The sequence below is a fragment of the Nipponia nippon genome, unplaced genomic scaffold, assembly GCF_047370975.1.
Source record: "Nipponia nippon isolate SJK-2023a ecotype South Korea unplaced genomic scaffold, ASM4737097v1 scaffold_33, whole genome shotgun sequence".
NCBI lineage: Eukaryota > Metazoa > Chordata > Aves > Pelecaniformes > Threskiornithidae > Nipponia > Nipponia nippon.
The window spans coordinates 1,151,703-1,174,007 of NW_028262351.1; the positions used below are offsets into that span (position 1 = coordinate 1,151,703).

The following is a 22,305-nucleotide window of genomic DNA, read 5'->3' on the forward strand; positions in this document are numbered from 1 at the left end:
TCTGGGGAATTTAATCCATGACTTTTCACCGTTGTGACCAATTCTTTCACCAACTTCGCATCTAATGGTTGCCACTCATATCTTCCACCTGGGGCTGCTTGGATAGGAAATGCTTGAATCTGAGGGGCCTGGAATCGCACTCCTTCCAAGACACAACTTTTTGCAATCATCCGCCAATCCGTCCCGTTTGCCCTGTCTTTCGGCATTCCCCCTGGCATAAGACTTTCCACATTTGCCACCACCCCTCTCAATCGGTTGATCAATGCCTCGAGTTCCCTTGAAACCTCGTTAGTCCGTCTCGGAAGCGGGGGTGGATGAGCAACAATCGAGGATCCCTCGTCACCCCCTTCGCCCTCACTGCTATCAGAGCTCACAGGGTAATCGTGTACAGGCTCCCTCCACTGTGAGGGAATACCAGTTCGCTTTCCCACCGCCCCAGGGGTAGAGGGTCCCTCTGGTAGCTCAGGTATCACTGGCAGTGCCGGGGGAGCCCTACCACCCCCCCTAGATGTTCTCAGCTGTGACGCCGGTTCTCCTTGTTCCTCAGATCCTTTCCTGCGCTCTGCTCTCTGTGTGTCCGGCACCCTTCGATCACTGGGATGCAACGGGGCGTCCTCAGAAGGTGATGGTGTCTTGCCCTCCTTTTCTCCTTCCCGCCATCTTCCTTCACGTAGTTTGCAATACCGCTGGGATCCCACATTGGCCCCCGGGACCCAATCCAGCAACCTATCAGTCAGCTCCCTTTCCACACATTGTTGCAACTCGCCCCAGGGGTATTGAGGAGGTGGCGGATCCGCCGGTGCAGAAGGTGCCGAAGGTTCCGTGGGTGGCCGCTCTAAACTCCCCACTTGTATCGGGAACACCTTTCCCGAATCCTTTGTTCCCGCTGCACCATAGTCTCCCTGCACCTCCCCTTCCTCCATTGGCTCAGCCCCCAGTAACAACGGTTCCGTCTGTGTCCCACAGGCCACTCCTTCCCAGCCAGCCTGTGTCCCCTCCGAAACTAAACTTGTTGACTTTTCATTCCCAGGAGATTCATGCCCCATCAGCGCGCCACGTGCGGCAGGCCGGCGCTGCCTTGCCGCAAACCCCCTCTTGAGCACCCTTGTCGTTACCGACTTTAGTACCTTTATGAGTTCCGCGAGCTCCATCGCTGTTGCCTGATCACGTCGGGGTCACCACTGTGTAGCAAACACTACACGTCAAGGTTATCCCACCAGATCTCCAGCCGACCCAGGCTTTATACCCCCAGCAGTAGGCGTGTCATGTTATAAGGGGCGGAGACAAGGGAGGGTCAACCCTTAACTCTTTCCGTACAGCACGTGATCTTCTGGTCACCAGCCCTTATTTTTACTACATGTCGTAATCGCTTTTTTGCTGTACATGTTAAAGACTGGTTTTGGCTTTTGCAGTTTGCTGTGCTCTGTAGCGATTAGTGGTGTTTTGCCTGGGAGTTTTATTATTAATGCACTGGCCTTGAGCTTAATCTGGTATTTGGGCTCTGTACTGAAGCCTTTACTGAACTTCAGGTACCATCTCATGGAGACAATTAACGATTACACTTTTTCCTCTGAGAGGATTTTTGTGGAGGAAATACAGAATGGCACCTTCACCACCACCTTCTGTGATGTTTTCTCCCTCATTACAATAACTCTTCAGTATCTTGAACATCCTTGGGTAACCAAAATACTCCTATTGGTACTTCTTGGGAATATTGTTTTGGCTTTTTCTAAGGTTAACCAACTATTTAGGAATATAGGCCCCAAGGCAGTGTGGTTATGGGTGGCAAGGCATGTGGGAGAATACAGGCAGGTATCTAGAAAGGTTGTCACCTCCAATGGTCTGGGATTTCACTCCCAAACAAGTGCAGGATCCTGATGAAGTGATAGAATGTTTGAAAAAAGATGCCCTGGCTATTTCAAAGAGGCACAACTTATCGCACTGTGCTGGGGCCTGGCCTATGCCTACCAAACACTGTTCAGTACTATTCAGCACCCTCAAGGAGAAGAGAGGGTCTCTGGATCTGAAGACATACCAACAGACACTGTGGCTAAACCAGAGACCCGGCCCTCAACTATATTAGTCGCCCCTATAATCAAGAAGAAACAATGGAAGCGGAAGTCAACTTGTTCAGTAAGGGATGAAGAAGCTTCTCCGAAGAGGGAGCAGGAGAGAGAATCAGAAGAGGCAGCCTGTTCTGCAGCAGAGCAGTCACAAGAACAGGAGGGGGAAGAGACTGAAATCATAAATGAGATAGTAACCACCTGATCCCTGTCCCTGAGTGACCTGCGAGATATGCGAAAAGATTTCAGCTGCTATCCAGGTGAGCTAATTCTCAGCTGGTTACTCTGATGCTGGGATATGGGGGCAAATAGTCAGGAATTAGAGGGTAAGGAAGTCTGGCAACTGGGATCCCTTGCTAGGGATAAGGCCGTTGACAAAGGGATTGGAAAAAGGGCAGCAGTCCTGTCTCTGGAGGCGACTCCTGTTGAGTGTGAAGGACAGGTATCCCTTCAAGGAAGATCTTGCAAATTCCCCGAAGCAAGTGGACCATCACTGAGGGAGGTATCCAGTATCTGGGGGAATTAGCTGTGGTGGAGGTGATCTATAGCAACCTGGATGAAAACCAGGCATCCAAAGACCTGGATGAAATCTGGTGCACGCAGTCCATGTGGCAAAAGTTTGCATGAAGTGCACCAACGTCATATGCCAAAACCTGGCAATAATGAGCTGGACAGACACAGAGGCACCGACTGTGGATGGATTGGCCAGCCAACTCTGAGAATTCAAAGAGAATCTCGCATCTTCCCTACAGACCTGTGTCTCGGCTGTGGAGAAACTGTCTCAACAATTGTCCCAGCAACTAAAAAAGGATATGTCTTCCTCGCTCATACCGACCAATGTCTCAGCTATTAAGAGTCAGCCTTTTTCTGCTCAAGGGAAAGGGTACCAGTGATGCACACCACATGCCACCCTATGGTTCTGCATCCATCCAGGAAAATCTACTGCTCCAGTTCCTGTTGGGCAGAGTAGAAAGGCTGATCTTACTTTTGACCCTGATGAAGGGACTTCTGGTTTGCAGTTACAAAAATCAAGTAATGAATACTCTGACCAGGAACAGAGGGGCCCTGCCTCCAGCCAGGCGGAGGAAAGGGACAACAGGCTTACTGGAATGTGTGGGTTTGATGGCCTGGCACATCAGCCCCATGGGAGTGTTACCGAAAACAGTAACCAAGAAAACTCTCCAAACCAAATGATAGTTTAGAAAGCCAACATTGGTTTATTGCAGCACTGGGTGCATGGGGGATCTCTCTTCCTAATATGCACACCGAACAGGACTTCCATGATACATTTATACACAAAAACTGCAAAGCTCATTCTCTTTAATGACTGGTTAGTAATTTACATGATGAGATTATGGACAAGTTTCTAAAGCCTCTGGAAACTGGTTTTAGGCAGACATGCAACTATTCCTTCAGACATGTAATCATTCCTCCCTCCTCATCTCATTGTTTCAGTTCCTCCTTATCACATCCTGCTTTCAGTCTGTCAGGCTTTACAACCCAGGAGATACTATTACTGAGACCTTTGACATGCAGACTCCTTTATCTTACAAAGTTTACACCTTAAAAAACTTACACAAAAGGACAAAAGGGGCCTGATCTTTTACTAAATTGTTTAAGTCTTTGGTATCAGGAGTATAAAGCTCTAGTGGACACCGGTGCACAGTGTACCCTAATACCATCAGATTACAAAGGGGCAGAATCCATCTGTGTTTCTGGAGTGACAGGGGGATCCCAACAGCTGTCTCTGTGGGAGGCTGAGGTAAGCCTAACTGGGAATGAGTGGCAAAAGCATCCTATTGTGACTGGCCCAGAGGCTCCGTGCATCCTTGGCATAGACTGCCTCAGCAGAGGATATTTCAAGGACCCAAAAGGGTACCGGTGGGCTTTTGGTATAGCTGCCTTGAGTACAGAGAAGATTAAACAGCTGTCTAGTTTGCCTGGTCTGTCAGAGGATCCTTCTGTTGTGGGATTGCTGTGGGTTAGAATCATAGAATCATAAAATCGTTAAGGTTGGAAAAGACCCTTAAGATCATCAAGTCCAACCGTTAACCTCGCACTGCCAAGTCCACCAGTAAACCATGTCCCTAAGCACCACATCTACCCGTCTTTTAAATACCTCCAGGGATGGGGACTCCACCACTTCCCTGGGCAGCCTGTTCCAATGCCTGACTACCCTTTCGGTGAAGACGTTTTTCCTAATATCCACCCTAAACCTGCTCTGGCACAACTTGAGGCCATTACCTCTCGTCCTATCACTTGTTACCTGGGAGAAGAGACCGATGCCCACCTTGCTACAACCTCCTTTCAGGTAGTTGTAGAGAGCCATAAGGTCTCCCCTCAGCCTCCTCTTCTCCAGGCTAAACAACCCCAGCTCCCTCAGCCGCTCCTCATAAGACTTGTGCTCTAGACCCTTCACCAACTTCGTTGCCCTCCTCTGGACACGCTCCAGCACCTCAATGTCTTTCTTTCTTGTAGTGAGGGGCCCAAAACTGAACACAGTACTCGAGGTACGGCCTCACCAGTGCCGAGTACAGGGGCACTATCACCTCCCTGGTCCTGCTGGCTACGCTATTCTTGATACAAGCCAGGATGCCATTGGCCCTCTTGGCCACCTGAGCACACTGCTGGCTCATATTCAGGCGGCTGTCAACCAACACCCCAGGTCCTTTTCCGCCAGGCAGCTCTCCAGCCACTCTTCCCCAAGCCTGTAGCGTTGCATGGGGTTGTTGTGACCCAAGTGCAGGACCTGGCACTTAGCCTTGTTGAACCTCATACAGTTGGCCTCGGCCCATCGATCCAGCCTGTCCAGATCCCTCTGTAGGGCCTTCCTACCCTCCAGCAGATCAACACTCCCGGCCAACTTGGTGTCATCTGCAAACTTACTGAGGGTGCACTCGATCCCCTCATCCAGATCATTGATAAAGATATTAAACAGGACCGGCCCCAATACCGAGCCCTGGTGAACACCACTTGTGACCAGTCGCCAACTGGATTTGACTCCATTCACCACCACTCTCTGGGCTCGGCCATCCAGCCAGTTTTTAACCCAGCGGAGAGTGCACCCATCCAAGCCGTGAGCAGCCAGCTTCTCCAGGAGAATGCTGTGGGAGACAGTGTCAAAGGCCTTACTAAAGTCCAGGTAGACAACATCCACAGCCTTTCCCTCATCCACCAAGCGGGTCACCTTATCATAGAAGGAGACCAGGTTAGTGAAGCAGGACCTCCCTTTCATAAACCCATGCTGGCTGGGCCTGATCCCCTGGTTGTCCTGTATATGCTACACAATGGCACTCAAGATGATCTGCTCCATAACCTTCTCCGGCACCGAGGTCAGGCTGACAAGCCTGTAGTTCCCTGGATCCTCCTTCCATCCCTTCTTGTAGGCGTCACATTTGCTAACTTCCAGTCCACTGGGACCTCGCCGGTTAGCCAGGACTGCTGATAGATAATGGAAAGTGGCTTGGTGAGCAATTCCACCAGCTCCCTCAGTACCCTTGGGTGGATGCCATCCGGCCACATAGACTTGTGTGTTTAAGTAGTGTAGCAGGTCGCTAACCATTTCCCCTTGGATTGTGGGGGCTTCATTCTGCTCCCTGTCCCTGTCTTCCAGCTCAGGGGGCTGGGTACCCCGAGAACATCTGGTCTGACATCCATTGCAGCACTCCAGTTCTGCGAGTCATCCCACCATGTTTCCGTGGTGGCAACTATGTCATAGTTTTCCTGCTGCACAACGGCTTCCAGCTCCTCCTTGTTTGTTGCCCATGCTGCGTGCGTTAGTGTAGATGCACTTCAGTTGGGCTATTTCTCCTGCCACCTTTTTGAGGGGAGAAGCCCTAATTCCTACGTGACCATTCTCAGGCGCTTCCGTGGTTTCTAACACATCCATAAAACCTAGCGTCTTTGCTGCCGCATGGATCTCCATCCCCTGCCTCCACTGAGATGGCAGACCGAAGGACCTCACTAGCACACTGTCCCTCAAATGTTGCTGTGCCGCCCCCAGGCTTATCTCTAGTGAGCCTGGTTTTACCCCTTTCCCCCTTCCAATCTATTTTAAAGCTCTTTCAATGAGCCCTGCTAACTCCTGTGCTAGGATCCTTTTCCCCCTTTGAGACAGGTTACCCCATCTGTCGCCAGCAGGCCTGGTATTGTGTAGACCGACCCATGATCAAAAAACCCAAAATCTTGCCAGAGACACTAGGCTTGAAGCCAGGTATTGATCTGCTGGCTCTTCCTGCGTCTTCCCTCATCATTCCCTGCAACTGGAAGGATAGAGGAGAACACTACTTAATCAGTTGTGCCAAGGCCCTGAAGTCTCTCTTGATTGCCCTTGGACTTCTAGTTGCAACTTCCTCACTGCCTACCTGAAAAACCAATAATGCATAGTAGTCTGAGGGCCGTACCAGGGTAGGAAGCTTTCTCTTCACATCTTCAACCCAGGCCCCAGGGAGGCAGCAGACTTCCCTAAGAAGTGGGTGTGGTCTGCATATCGGGCCTTCTGTTCCCCTCAGGAGAGAGTCTCCTATGACAATGACCCATCTTTTTTTCTTTGTGGAAGCTGTTTTGATGCAGGGCGTAGGCTGACTTAACCTCAGCGACACCTCCGAGCTGGATGTACCATCGTCCCCATCATCGTTTGGTTCCACTTGCAGAGCTTCATACCTGTTTTGTAAGGGCACCTGGGAAGGTGGGGCAGTCACAGAGGACACACGCCTACTGCACTGGGCAGGAACTTGTCGCCATTGCCCCCTGCCCCTTAAGTCACTATGTTCAGCCAGGCGGAGAGAGGATAGGGAATCTTCTGTGTCATGGGTCCTGTCTGCCTGCTGGGCCTGTCCCAGGGAAGGTAGGGTGCAATTCCAGTAATCTCTCTCTCTCTCTCTCGCTCTCCCTGATACTCCTCAGCCTACTCACCTCCTCCTGGAGCTCTGTCACTAAGCAGAGGAGCTCCTCTACCTGGGTAGACCTCCCGCAGGTGTGCTCACTGCTGTCCTCCGATACCAGCATAAGAGTAGGGCATACCCTGCAGCCTGACACCTGGGTTGCAGCGTGTTCCTGCCGGGGCTCTGTCTGGGAAGCTGCGTCACTCGTGGTGGGTGCAGAGCTTAGTGAGGCCATGGCTTTCTGCTGGGTGGGTACCATTGCTCCCTGGTCGAGCTGGCAAAGCTTCAGCACCCTTCCTGCGCACCCTGCTGCACGAACTGCTGCGCCACGCCCTTGCTGCTATGCCATACCCTGTTTACCCACCCTGTTCGCTAGCACTCCCTAAGGGCTTCTCTTATATGTGTAAGGAGCTGTGGCTGCTGTTTCTCCTGGCCCTGCCCAGGTCTCATCAGCTGCTGTCCTGCGAGCTGTGGGCTTCTGGTGTCTCTTGGCTCCCCCTGAGGCTCCCCGGGTTCAGGAAACCCTCCTGTGCGCTGTGCAAGAGTACTCCGCTGCCAATTATGCTGGCTCCAGGGCTGCTTTCCTCGGCAACTGGGTTAAAGAACAGTAGGTGCCAGTTGCTACCATGACAGTGTACCGGCGACAATATCACAACAACTGAGACTCCCTGGTTCCCATCCATAAGCTGATTTGTCGACTGGAGAGCCAAGGAGTGATCAGCAAGACTCGCTCACCTTTTAACAGTCCCATATGGCCAGTGCAAAAGTCTAATGGAGAGTGGAGACTAACAGTAGACTATCGGGGCCTGAATGAAGTCACACCACCACTGAGTGCTGCCGTGCCAGACATGCTAGAACTTCAACACGAGTTGGAGTCAAAAGCAGCCAAGTGGTATGTAATGACTGATAGTGCTAACAAGTTTTTCTCAATCCCTCTGGCAGCAGAGTGCAGGCCACAGTTTGCTTTCACTTGGAGGGGGGTCCAGTACACCTGGCATTGACTGCCCCAGGGGTGGAAACACAGCCCCACTATTTGCTATAGATTGATACAGACTGCACTGGAATAAGGTGAAGCTCCAGAACACCTGCAATACATTGATGACATCATTGTATGGGGCAACACAGCAGAAGAGGTTTTTGAGAAAGGGAAGTAAGTAGTCCAAATCCTTCTGGAGGCCAGTTTTGCCATAAACCAAAGTAAGGTCAAGGGAAATGCACAGGAGATCCAGTTTTTAGGAATGAAATGGCAAGATGGATGTTGTCAGATCCCAATGGATGTGGTCAACAAAATAACAGCCATGTCTCCACCAACCAGCAAAAAGGAAACACAAGCTTTCTTGGGCATTGTGGGTTTTTGGAGAATGCCTATTCCAAGATATAGTCTGATTGTAAGCCCTCTCTGTTGAGTGACCCAGAAGAAGAACGATTTCAAATGGGGCCCTGAGCAGCAACAAGCCTTTGAACAAATTAAACAGGAGATAGTTCATGCAGTAGCCCTTGGGCCAGTCCGGGCAGGACAAGATGTGAAAAACGTGCTTTATACCTCAGCCAGGGACCATGGCCCTGCTTGGAGCCTCTAGCAGAAGTTACCTGGAGAGACTCGAGGTCAACCTCTAGGGTTTTGGAGCCAGGGATACAAAGGATCTGAAGCCTGCTATACTCCAACTGAAAAAGAGATATTGGCAGCATATGAAGGGGTTCGAGCCGCTTCAGAAGTAGTTGGTACTGAAGCACAGCTCCTTTTTGCACCTCAGCTGCCTGTGCTGGGCTGGATGTTCAAAGGGAGGGTCCCCTCTACACATCATGCAACTGATGCTACGTGGAGTAAGTGGGTCGCACTGATCACACAACGGGCTTGAACAGGAAACCCCAGCCACCCGGGAATCTTGGAAGTGATCATGGACTGTCCAGACTTTGGAGTGTCGCCAGAGGAGGTGACACGTGCTGAGGAGGCCCCACTGTATAATAAACTGCCAGAAAATGAGAAGCAATATGCCCTGTTCACTGATGGGTCCTGTCATGTTGTGGGAAAACATCAGAGGTGGAAGGCTGCTGTATGGAGTCCTACATGACAAGTCGCAGAAACTGCTGAAGGGGAAGGTGAATCAAGTCAATTTTGCAGAGGTGAAAGCCATCCAGCTGGCTTTGGATATTGCTGAACGAGAAAAGTGGCCAATGCTCTGTCTCTATACTGACTCATGGATGGCAGCAAGTGCTCTGTGGGGGTGGCTACAGCAGTGGAAGTGGACCAACTGTCAGCGCAGAGGCAAATCCATCTGGGCTACTGAACTGTTGCAAGATATTGCTGCCTGGGTAGAGAACCTGGTGATAAAAGTACGTCATGTAGATGATCAGATACCCAAGAGTCAGGCCACTGAAGAACATCAAAACAATGAGCAGGTGGATCAGGCTGCTAGAATTGAAGTGGCTCAGGTGGATCTGGACTGGGAACGTAAGGGTGAATTATTTCTAGCTCAGTGGGCCCATGACACCTCAGGCCATCAAGGAAGAGATGCAACATATAGATGGGCTCATGATCAAGGGGTGGACTTGACTATTGACACCATTGCACAGGTTGTCCATGAATGCAAAATGTGCGCCATAATCAAACACGCCAAGTGGCTAAAGCCTTTTTGGTATGGAGGATGATGGCTGAAATATCAATATGGGGAAGCCTGGCAGATGACTGATTATATCACACTCCCACAAACCTGCCAAGGCAAGTGCTACTTGCTTACCATATTGGAAGCAACTACCAGTTGGTTGGATAGGTACCCTGCAACCCATGCCACCTCCCAAAACACTCTCTTGGGCCTTGAAAAGCAAGTTTTATAGCGACAGGGCACCCCTGAAAGAATTGAGTCAGACAACGGGACTCATTTCCCTAATAACTATATAGACTCCTGAGCCAAGAAATATGGCATTGATTGGGTGTATCACATCCCTTATCATGCACCAGTCTCTGGAAAGATTGAATGGTACAATGGACTGTTAAAGACTATGCTGAGAGTATTGGGCGCTGGAGAATGGAAGCACTGGGATGTAAATTTAGCAGAAGCCACTTGGCTGGTTAACACCAGAGAATCTGCTAACCATCCCGGTCATTCCCAAATGAAGCCCCTACACACTATGGGAGGAGATTAGGTCCCCACAATGCACATAGGGAAGTGGCTGGAGAAGGCAGCATGGATTGCTCCTCCCTCAAGAAAAGGCAAACCTATTTGTGGGATTGTCTTCACTCAAGGAACTGAGTGTATTTGGTCAGTAATGTGGAAAGATGGGGAGATCCGGTGTGTGCCTCAAGATTTAACCTTGAGGGAAAATAATCTGTGATGTGAGTTGTATTTTATAGGAAATACGACAGCAAGAATCACCTAAACCAGTGGAGGATGAGTTACACAAGAAACAGGGAAGTGCAGCGATGACCGAACCCAAGATGACTTTGGCACTCAACAATCCAGCCCAACATGCTGCCTCTCATGCATGATGCATATGCCATGGAAAAGGTGCTGGAGATTGTACTGGGTGTGGCTGGAATGGAGTTAACTTTCTTCAAAGCAGCCCATATGGTGCTGTGTTTTTGCTTTGTGGCTAGAACAATTTTGATAACACACCAGTTTTGGCTATAGCTGAACAGTGTTTACATAGCATCAAGGCCTTCTCTGTTTCTCACTCTGCTCCCCCAGTGAATAGACTGGGGGGTTGCACAAGAAGTTGGGAGGGGACACAGCCAGGACAGCTAACCTGAATTGACCAAAGGGATATTCCATGCCATACAATGTCATGCTCAGCAATAAAAACTGGGAGTTTGGTCTTTCCAAAGTAGCCATTGCTTGGGGACTGGCTGGGCATTGGTCTGCTGCTGGAGGAGGTGGTAAATGCATCACTTGTTTTGTTTTCCTTTTTTTCTTCACTTATTAAACTGTCTTTATCTAGACCCATGGTTTTTCTAGCTTTTGCTCTTCTGATTCTCTCCCCCATCCCGCTGTCGGGGGGAGTGAGCAAGCAGCTGAGTGGTGCTTAGTTGCTGGCTGGGATCAACCCACTATAGAACTATAGTGCATAATGCTGCTTTCCGAAGTCATTAAGATTGGGCACACCAAATTTGGAACTGAAATGCACAGGGAGTTTCTCTCTCTTATAAAAATTATCCACTAATAGCCCACTTATTAGGTCGGCACAAGGGAACAAAGGTTATGACCACTATATAGTAGCATATACATGCCCATAGTTTGTAGAGAGGTAAGTTGTATGTCTTATTTGACATTGTCATGTCCTATATTTTTCAGTCTTTCTCCCCCACCATTTTTTGGTTTGAAAAGGCATTTCTTTCACTGTTCATTTCATCTTTTCCATTGGACAGATTTTCCCCCCCCCCCCCCATGTTTCTCAAGATTATTTAAATTAGGCTTAGTGATTTTGACAGACTTAGGTGATGTCATATTGAAAACCCTCACACTGAAGTCCTGTGTTCATTTATGCAAATCATGACAAAACAATAATCTACACATGCTGCAGCCAACAGACCTCAATCATGTTCTGAACAATTCAAGATCAGATTCTAGTTATATGTAACTAATTTGGGTTTTTTGTTTTGTTTGCTGCCTTTTTGAGGTCTCCTCTAAGGCTGCTAATGATGGTACAGTTTGTATTACACTGATACCACAAACACATCTTGATAGAGCATATATTGTGCTTTGTATACTGTTCATGATACCAGCCACTAACAACCAAAGATAGCCCAGTGCACTAGCAAATGCCTTTAAAAGTGTATCTGGACCATGATTTGTTTTCCTTTCCTTTCTCTCTCTTTTTGGCTCTTCAATAAAGCCATCTGTGACACACGTGCAAGTTGCTGGGTGTGTGAGCAATGCTTCACACATTATTTGCTTGCCCTACTTGGCATTATTTGCTAGTCATTAAAGACTATTCAGGAGTTGTTTCAAGTCCCATTTTTTTTTATTCTCTTAGCAAGCTAATGTAGGAATAAGAGAGTGGTCAGTCTGCTGTACAGCTCTTTTTTTTTTTGGAGAGATTGCATCTAGAGTTTAGACTGGGAATGATTTAGACTGGGAGGATTAGACTGGAAAGATTTCTGGGTTTTCTTCCTGACACTGACAGTCACTCATTGTGTGAGTCTGGGCCAGTTACTTAGGGCCTGTTTTTCACACTCCAGTTGAAATAAATGGGAGGTGCATGTGCTCAGCACCTCTGCAAACCAGGTCATTTATCTCTCCTCCTTTCATTTATGCGTTGATAAATATAACAGCCCTTGCCTTTGCATATGCAAACTGGGTAGGAGGATACAAATGTGGGCAGTTAAACATGCAAATCCCTCATTTTGATGCACAATTGTCCATCACATATAACTGGGGATTTCTGCATTTGTAAGCCTTGTGTTCTTTTTAGAAAAATGGGCCATAAATAACAGAATCTATACAAGATTGTCAGGGATGTACAGATGAAATCAATATATTTGTGTAGTTAGGCATGGATCAAAGAGTGGGATTGCTGATGTTTTTAACTAACTTGCTTGTTTATTTAAGCTTCCAGTACATAATCAGTTGAATAAAAATGACCTTCCTATAGATATATTTGAGAGTGACTATACTATATTAGACTGATGACTGCAAAATGCAGAAAGCCAAAACAAGCATTTTGCTATTATCAACAAAAATTATGAAAACACAGTTTGCAGCAATGTAAGAATTATTGCTGCCAGCTTGCAGTTCCCAAGTGATGAAGTTTGAACTGTGACAATGAATATTGTTTCTATCTTGAGCCACATTGTGGGCCAATTTCAGTCTGGGAGTTAGCTTGCACCAAGATATGGCATCCAGAGCTTTGTTTACAAACAAGGAAGTAAAACATATCTAATTTCAAGCTCCATTGGAAATGGAGGGGAAGCAAACAATATCTGAGAAACAGAAAGCAAGGAAGGGATAGGATAAAAATTCAGGAGAGATGCAGAAGGAAAAATAAGCTTGAATTTTTTATCTGAATCCTCCCTAAATGTCTTCAGAGACTTGGTTCCAGACCATCCTAGTTTTAGCTTTTTGAAAACAAATCCTCCCTCTTATTTTAAATAAGGGCATGTCAAAATTAGAAGCACTTATCCAAACCACCCAGGCTTTAAATTTCAGGGTTCATAAAAAAATGGGACCAGGAACTGAAACAGGTTTGATTTGGCTTTTGCAAAACCCAAACCATCCTCTTTTTTTTTCCATAGCTAGTCTAAAGCTTCAATCAAAGAACTACCAATGAATGTATAAAAACAGCACACAATAAAAAGAACAAGTGCAATTCAGCTACCTCATTCTATGCACTGATGACTTACAGAATACTGGAAAGACAGTAGAAATGTTTTCACCCAGGAATAGCTATGGAAGGAAGCAGAATCATTTTAGGAATATGGAGTATCAAGTTGTATTGATGTAATGGCAAGGCTATCTCCACAGACTTGCATTAACATTGCATCCCAAATATATCTGTGCTAGATAGCTTGCATCTTGGCTAAGAATAGCTGAGTCTGAAACCTTTTCAAGTATAGTATGTGTATCCTGTGCTTTGCTTCATTACTGTGGTAATCTTCACTGTGTGTGTTTATGGAAAGCTTGTTCTCCAGGTTAGAAAACAAGAATTGCTTTCATTGCTGGGATTCTTCCAAGTTCCATCATTAATTATTGGAGTGGGTTAACCCCGGTAGGCAGCTAAGCACCACACAGCTGTTCGCTTACTCCCCCCACAGTGGGATGGGGAAGAGAATTGGAAGGGTAAAAGTGAGAAAAATCATGAGTTGAGATAAAGACAGTTTAATAGGTGAACCAAAGCTGCATGCGCAAGCAAAGCAAAATAAGGAATTCATTCATTACTTCTCATTGGCAGGCAGATGTTTAGCCACTTCCTGGAAAGCAGGGCTTCAGTACAGGTTAAAAAGAAATAATATTCAAACGCATTTTGCTATATTTGAATATGGATTAACTCCCCCTCCACCCACCAAATCTTGATGATTACATTAAGAGTTATTTGCCAGAGCCCTTGTTAAAGTTCTCTGAGCAGAGCAAACCTTGCTCCTAGTCACAATGTCAGCATTTTCATATGAGACTATTCCTTCTGAAAATATGCCCACTAACAACCAGATTATGTGGAAAAGATGAAAAATTCCAGGCAATTTTAGTGCATTTATCATTAAATAAATTTTCATTTTATGAGCATTCCACTGATCCTTTTGGAAGACAATAGTCACAAACTATTTTACCTTCTCCAGGCAGAATACAGGAGGGTTGTTGCATGTATATCTGGAGTGTTTTGATCAAAATTTTTACTGGGGAGAATAGAAGTCAGGTGTGTTTCAAATACTTTCCTGCACTGAGTCAGCTGAATGCTCTGGGACATGATTTGAAATAAAAGTGTAGCATAAACGGAACAATGTTAAAAGGATCGGGAGCACAGGTGGTGTTCTCCTCTATCCTCTCAGTCGGAGAAGAGGGAGTTGAGTAAAAGGAGACAAATTGAACAGGTGAATGACTGGCTGCATAGCTGGTGCCATGCTCAAGGTCTCGGCTTCTATGATCTTGGGCATACCTTCAAGAAACAGGGCCTGTTGACAGCTGATGGGGCTCAGCTGACCAAATAGGGCAAGAGTGTCCTGGGCAACAAGCTGGCTGGACTTATAAACAGAGCTTTAAGCTAGATTTAGCAGGGGAAGGGGATGGAATTTTGAGCAACAAAGAAGAGCCAGGGGCTGCTGAGGCATTAGGAAGCAACAGGGAAACACCTTTGAATTGCCTCAAGGGAATTAGGGTGAGCTCCTCTAAAAAGGTGATGTGGCCAATAGCCCAGCTGAAGTGCCTCTATACCAATGCACGCAGCATGGGAAACAAACAGGAGGAGCTGGTAGTCGCTGCCCAGATGGAAAACTACGACCTGATTGCTATCACAGAAACTTGGTGGGATGAATCACACGATTGGAGTGCTATGATTGATGGCTATAAACTATTCAGAAGGGACAAGCAAGGAAGGAGAGGTGAGGGAGTTGCCCTCTATGTCAAAAATGGGACTGATTGCACGGAGCTATCTTTGAAGAACAGCAATGTGCAGGTCGAGAGCTTATGGGTGAAAATTAGAGACCAAGCCAACAAAGGAAACTTTGTGGTTGGTGTCTACTACAGGCCACCCAATCAAGGAAAGGAGGTTGATGAAGAGTTCTTTCTTCAACTGGAGGAAGCATCACACTCACAGGCCCTGATCCTTCAACCACCCGGACATCTGCTGGAAAAGTGGCACAGCAAACTGCAAGCAGTCCAGGAAACTACTGGAGTGCGATGAGGACAACTTCCTAGTACAGGTGATGGAGAGCCCAAGCAGAGGAGAGGCACTGCTGGACCTGTTGATCACTAGTGCAGAAGATCTTTACAGAGAGGTCAAGACTGGAGGTACCCTGGGCTGCAGCGATCATGCCCTGGTAGAATTCTCAGTCTTGAGGGGTACAGGATGGGTAAAAAGTAGAGTCAGGACCCTAAACCTCAAAAAGGCAAACTTTTGGCTGTTTAGGGCACTAATGCATGGGATCCCTTGGGAAACTGCCCTCAGAGGTAAAGGAACGAATGAGAGCTGGGAGATATTTAAAGACATTTTTCTTAGAGTGCAAGAGCTCTCAATCCCGATGTGCAAGAAGTTGGACAGGGGAGGCAGGAGGCCAGCTTGGCTAAGTCAAGACCTCTTAGCCAAACTAAAACACAAAACCAAAATGCATAGGCAGTGGAGGCAGGGATACACATCCTGGGGAGATTGTAGGGATATATCCCGGGAGTGCAGGGAGGGCATCAGGAAAGCCAAGGCACAGCTGGAGCTGAACTTGGCTAGGAATGTAAAAAAATAACAAGAAGGGTTTCTTCAGGTACATAGGACAACAAAGGAAGATGAAAGAAACTGTACCCCCCCAATGAGCAAAACGGGAGACTTGGCTACAACCGACATGGAGGAGGCTGAGGTACTTTTTTGCCTCGATCTTCACTTGCAAATGCTCTAGCCACACCACCCAACTCACAGAATCCAAAGGCAGGGACTGGGAGAATGAAGTACTGCCCACTGTAGCAGAGGATCAGGTTTGAGACCATCTAAGGTCCATGAGCCCTGATGAGATGCATCCGAGGGTCCTGAGGAAACTGGCAGATGAAGTTGCTAAGCCACTATTCATCATATTTGAAAAGTTGTGGCACACTGGTGAAGTTCCCAGTGACTGGAAAAGGGGAAACATAAACCCCATTTTTAAAAAGGGAAAAAAGGAAGACCCAGGGAACTACAGGCCAGTCTCACTTCTGTGCCTGGCAGGTCATGGAGCAGATCCTCCTGGAAACTGTGCTAAGGCAAATGGAAAACAGAGAGGTGATTGGTGACAGCCAACATGGTTTCACTAAGGGCAAATTGTGCCTGACAAATTTGGCAGCCTTCTACGATGGGGTTACAGCATTGGTGGACAAGGGAAGAGAGACTGACATCATCTACCTGGACTTATGCAAAGCATTTGATACTATCCCACACAACATCCTTGACTCTAAAATGGAGAGACATGGATTTGATGGGTAGAGCACTCAGTGGATAAGGAATTGGCTGGAGTTGCGGTCGATGGCTCGATGTCCGGGTGGAGACCAGTGACGTGTGGTGTCCCTCAGGGGTCCGTATTGAGACCAGTACCATTTAACATCTTTGTCAGGGACATGGACAGTGGGATTGAGTGCACCCTCAGCAAGTTTGTGGATGACACCAAGCCGAGTGGTGTGGTTGATACTCCAGAGGGAAGGGCTTCCATCCAGAGGGGCCTTGACAGGCTGGAGAGGTGGGCCCGTGCAAACCTCATGAACTTCAACAAGGCCAAGTGCAAGGTCCTGCACCTGGGTCAGGGCAATCCCAAACATGGATACAGGCTGGGCGATGAGTGGATTGGGAGCAGTCCTGGAGAGAAGGACTTGGGGGTATTGGTTGATGAAAAACTGAATATGAGCCGGCAATGTATGCTAGCAGCCCAGAAAGCCAACCGTATCCTGGGCTGCATCAAAAGAAGTGTGGCCAGCAGGCCGAGGGAGGTGATTTTCCCCCTCTACTCTGCTTTTGTAAGACCCCACCTGGAGTACTGTGTTCAGCTCTGGGGCCCCCAGCATAAGAAAGACATGGACCTGTTGGAGCGGGTCCAGAGTAGGGCCGCAAAAATGATCAGGGGGCTGGAGCACCTCCCCTATGAGGACAGGCTGAGAGAGTTAGGGTTGTTTAGCCTGGAGAAGAGAAGGCTCTGGGGAGACCTTATTGTGGCCTTCCAGTACTTAAAGGGGGCTGTGTTGGTTTTGGCTGGGAGAGAGTTAAATTTCTTCATAGTAGCTAGTATGGGGCTATGTTTTGGATTTGTTTTGGAAACAGTGTTGATAACACAGGCATGTTTTATTTATTGCTGAGCAGTGCTTACACAGAGTCAAGGCCTCCTCTGTTAGTAGCAAATGAATTCCTTGTTTTGCTTTGCTTGTGTGCACGGCTTTTGCTTTACCTATTAAACTGTTCTTATCTCAACCCATGAGTTTTCTCACTTTTACTCTTCTGATTCTCTCCCCCATCCCACCGGGGGGGAGTGAGCGAGCAGCTGTGTGGTGCTTAGTTGCCAGCTGGGGTTAAACCACAACAGGGGCCTACAGGAAAGATAGGGAGGGACTCTATCAGGTAGTGCAGTGATAGGACGAGGGGTAATGTTTTTAAACTGAAAGAGGGTAGATTTAGATTAGATATTAGGAAGAAATTCTTTACTGTGAGAGTGGTGAGACAGTGGAACAGGTTGCCCAGTGACCTTTTAGATGCCCCCTCCCTGGAAGTGTTCAAGGCCAGGTTCAATGGGGCTTTGAGCAACCTGATCTAGTGGAAGATATCCCTGCCCATGGCAGGGGGTTTGGAACTAGATGGTCTTTAAGGTGCCTTCCAACCCAAACCATTCTGTGATTCTATGATAAAATTGTAAAATCTAACAACTTCCTCACCGAGGTAAACTTCTGTACAGAACAATGATATGTACAGAACAATGATTCAATACTAGTGTAATTTCCTGTAACAGAGTGCCAGATTTTAGGACATTGTACAGAAGACAAATATCTTCTGCTTACTCACTCTCATCTTGCTCCATATTCATATGGTGCAATATGTCTGGTCAGTATCAGTCTGGGATTCATGCTGATGCTATCACATCTGTCCTGTTTTGATTCCCTTCTATGGAGGGGGTTCAGGCCCAACTTAAGTATTATGGAAAACAGGTGAAATTCCCACCTGCTCTTTTACATACTTTTTCCTAAGCAGAAAAGGCTGAGGTTTGTATTTTTTTGTTATCATTTGAGCTGACATCAAAGATAGAGTCATGGTTAGGTATATATCTAATATATATTGCACTAAGAACAGGTGGGAATAGCTATGAAGGCTCATTACTTTTATTGTTGCACTCTTGTTGCCAAAAAATTACATGCTGCTTTTCCCTAGCTGATCTTGAACCAGAAAAACTGACAGGAGCTTACCCACCATTTTCATGTAAGCAGTATAAGAAAGATCTTAAATGTAGGAGTTTTGGGGTGGCACATCCATCCACTGGCATCTTTGAGGGAGAAATAGAGCCATTTAACTGAACACAGAGGGGGATGCTGTTCATCCAAAATCATTGGGGAAGAGTTACTGCTATCGGTAACAAACATGAGTCTTATTCTTTGAGGATACAGCTACACACATTTGCTAGAGCCTGATGGACAGGTCAATTCATTCTCTGAAGGTGGAGGCAAAGACAATGCACAAACTGATATGCTGATGCTTGGAAATTCTGTATAAGAACATATACTGGCAATGGCAGTAGAAGCCAAACAGTAACTGTAGGATTACCTGGTGGCTTATCCTTCTTGAAAAAACAGCATCACCCACTTGAACTGGAAAACACTTATTTGAATCTATGAAATGATTATTATAGAGAAGAATTGTAGGATTTTGATATTCCAAAAAGAAACAGATAAAGGGACTTCAGACATCTCTACTCTTTTTGCTTATCTATTTCTATTATAAGTATAGGAGCACTCTGTCTTTCTGGCTCATAATGAAATTTCCTCTGAAGTGAAACATCTAAATTTACAGAGGTCTCAGGAGACAGAATATCTTATGGGAGCTCAGTGTCACCCTAAGTGAAAAGGGTAGAGATACTGGGTATGGGAATAGATGTTTGGTGTTTATACTGTTGCTGATGAGTTTTAGAGGACTGAAATACCTTTAGACCTGGCCCCAGCTTCCATTTCTTAGGCGTAGAGCAGATGGATCTCTTTAGGTGGCATGCACCATCCCATACCATCTCTATTGCCTGCAGAGAGGTTGGGATTACTGTTCTGGCACAACCACCATAGATCTTGTTTGTTCCTAGAAAGGAAAATGCCTCACCCAACAAGGAGACAAGATCTTTTGGAAGGTCTCCATAGCATTTCAGGGGCTGAGATTATGGATACAAAAAGGTGGGGAGAGGAGAGAGGAAATGAAAGATGTTATTGAGTGTTGGCCTGAGAGTGGAAGAGTATGTAAGTGTTAAGCGTAGTTTGTGTCTGTGTGTAATATTCTTTATTGTGCTTCATAATTTGGAGACTTACAAACTGCATTTATGAATAAATGAATTGGAACATTTCTGTGGGCATACAGAAAGCACAATAAGCACACGTGATGTTATGTTAATAAATACTAAAATGTTATCTTCATGATACTAGTCACATGCCTTGATTGGAGGACTCAAACGTCTACTAGCAGTAAAATCCATTAGGAAAGGCAATTGTTTCCTCATATTGGCTTCCTCCAAATAGAGAACACTGAAAAATAGGCTGTTTCCATCTCCAAACATTCTGTTATTTGTACTGAGAAGACAGAAAACTCCTCTCTTCCTCCGTGTTAGCACAGTAACATGTTGACTTAATGCCTTCATTTCACTAATGATTTTGTATTTTGGACTTTATTGACGTATTTCTGCAGTCCCTAATGCAGATCCCAATTTGGATCTTGAACTTAGGGAATGGAAAATCCTGATAAACATCCAGGCTCTTGTGAATGTATTTGTAGTAAAATGTCTATGGCATACACCCATGAGAAGTGTTTGATGTATTTAAGCATCTTCCTAAAAAAATGTTTTTCCTCTTTGGCTTGGTTGAGCATACCATGCAAATAAATGACACAAAGTAACTCTTCTTTTCCTCTCTTATTGCTCTTTTTTTTTTTTGTTTGATCTTGCAGTGATGTAATAATGGTGAGTCTGTGACTTGAAAGTAATTTCTGTAATGACTTATAGCATGAACAGAGTGTGTGTGTTATTCTGCTGGGTTCTGCTACTACAGGGAGATCAAAGTATGATCTAGAGATTAGACCTGTTTTGAGAGAGAGAACTGAACAGCCTATTTCTACCTCTGTCACTGAATTGCTATGTCAAACTGGGCAAGTCACTTAACTTCTTTGTGCCTTGAGCCTTTATTGTACTATAACACTCAGCTCTTGTGCTACTAGCAATTGTTTTGCATAGCTTAATCATAAATGACTGTCTGCACACTAATTAGCCTCAGCCAGTGCAAAGTTCATTATCCTTGTTTTCAACCTTTACACCAATTCAGAGAACGTGACAGCTATTTTTGATTTAGGTTTGGTCACACCTTGAAGAGGAGAAGGAAAAAAGTTCTGAGGTCTGTGGAGGAGATGAAGACAACAGCACAAGCTGTAGATTGATGGGCCTAGCTTCAGAGATGCTTACCACATTTTAGCTTAACCTGAATTAGTTTAAACAACTAGCTGAACTACTAAAGATAATTTACACAGTGCAGACTAACCTCTTAAGTAAGTCCCTTATGGGCTGCACTTGACTTCTGGTCACCATGTTTTTACTGTATTGCCACCCAAACTAGTTCAAGTAACACTGGTTGAGGTACACTGTCTATCTCTCCCAGCTACAGCTTGGAGGTAGTGCATGCTCGTGAACTTAAGCTGGCAAATGAAAAAGTCAGGTCTGTCAGCCTGCCAGCATGCTGCAACTGCATGAACGTACAATCCACTGAAAATTAACTGACTGGCCAAAGCCTTCAAATACCATGGCAAAGTTCTGCCAACTGTGGTCTCCCTGACAACCATTTGAGCACTCTTATATGTGGAAGAAATCAGTCATAATCAGTCTAGAAGGAAAAACTAGTGGAAGTCCCTCTGCTGTAGACAAGGCTGAAGTTTTGCCATCCATAAAGAAAGAGATGGCAATATTCTTCCTTTCCATGGCAATACTGAGAGTTTAATCCATAAATACATGTAAAGGCAACATGATTAGATCAGAAGTACTGGAGCAATACAATGCTGTGTACTCACATCAGCTCTGTGTTTTGTACACAAGCAGCCTAAAAGAAAAGACTTCCTGCTGTAAAATGTCTGCAGTTAGCGTCCCTAGAAATCAGTAGGAGTTCTTCCAAATGTTCATCTGTTGGAAAGACAACACAGCTAGGCACACACAGTCCAAGAGGTTCCTGCAGAGCATTGATGATAACTTTTTGACACAAGTGGTGGAGGAGCCAACAAGGAGAGGTGTGCTGCTGGACCTTGTGCTAACAAACAAAGAAGGACTGGTTGGGGATGTGAAGGTTGGGGGCAGCCTTGTCTGCAGTGACCATGAGATGGTGGAGTTCAGGATCCTGTGTGGAGGAAGCAAGGCAATAAGTAGGATTACAACCCTGGACTTAAAGAGAGCTAACTTTGGCCTCTTCAAGGACCTACTTGGAGGAATCCCATGGGTTAGGGCTCTAGAAGGTAGGGGGGTCCAAGAGAGCTGATTAATATTCAAGCATCACTTCCTCCAAGCTCAAGATCAATGCATCCCTATGAGTAAGAAATCAAGCAAAGGGGGCAGGAGACCTGCATGGATGAGCAAGGAGCTTCTGGCAAAACTCAAATGGAAGAAGGAAGTTTATGGAATGTGGAAAAAGGGACAGGCCACTTGGGAGGAATATGGGAACATTGTATTGGGAACATTGTATTGGGAACAAAGCGATCATAAGCAATGTTGGAGGAGCCAGTGACCAGCTTCGCGCCTGGGGAAGAGTAGAAAGGGTGCTCAAGAAGGGGTTTGCGGCAAAGTGGTGCTGGCTTGCCACACGTAGCGCGCTGATGGGGCATGAAGTTCCTGGGGACGAAAAGCCAACGGGTTTAGTGTCAGAGGGGACACAGGCTGGCTGGGAGGGAGCACAGCCAGGGGGGCTGACCCAGACTGGCCAAAGGGCTATGCCATACCATATGACATCATGCTCAGCATATAAAGCTGGGGGAAGAAGAAGGAAGGGGGGGACGTTTGG

At 46.5% G+C, this 22,305-nt stretch overlaps 1 long non-coding RNA gene across 2 annotated transcripts; it reads left to right on the forward strand.

Annotated features, from left to right (window-relative positions):
• Nucleotides 1–1,903: 1,903 nt before the first annotated feature.
• LOC148054147 (uncharacterized) lies at nt 1,904–20,152 on the forward strand. 2 transcript variants are annotated; one of them, XR_015707596.1, is made up of 3 exons: nt 1,904–10,452; nt 15,118–15,293; nt 15,846–20,152. It is a non-coding gene; the product is annotated as an uncharacterized LOC148054147 (long non-coding RNA). The 2 variants fall into 2 exon arrangements; XR_015707595.1 differs by having other exon boundaries at nt 1,904–2,323; nt 6,622–10,452; nt 15,118–20,152.
• The last annotated feature ends 2,153 nt before the right edge of the window (nt 20,153–22,305 follow it).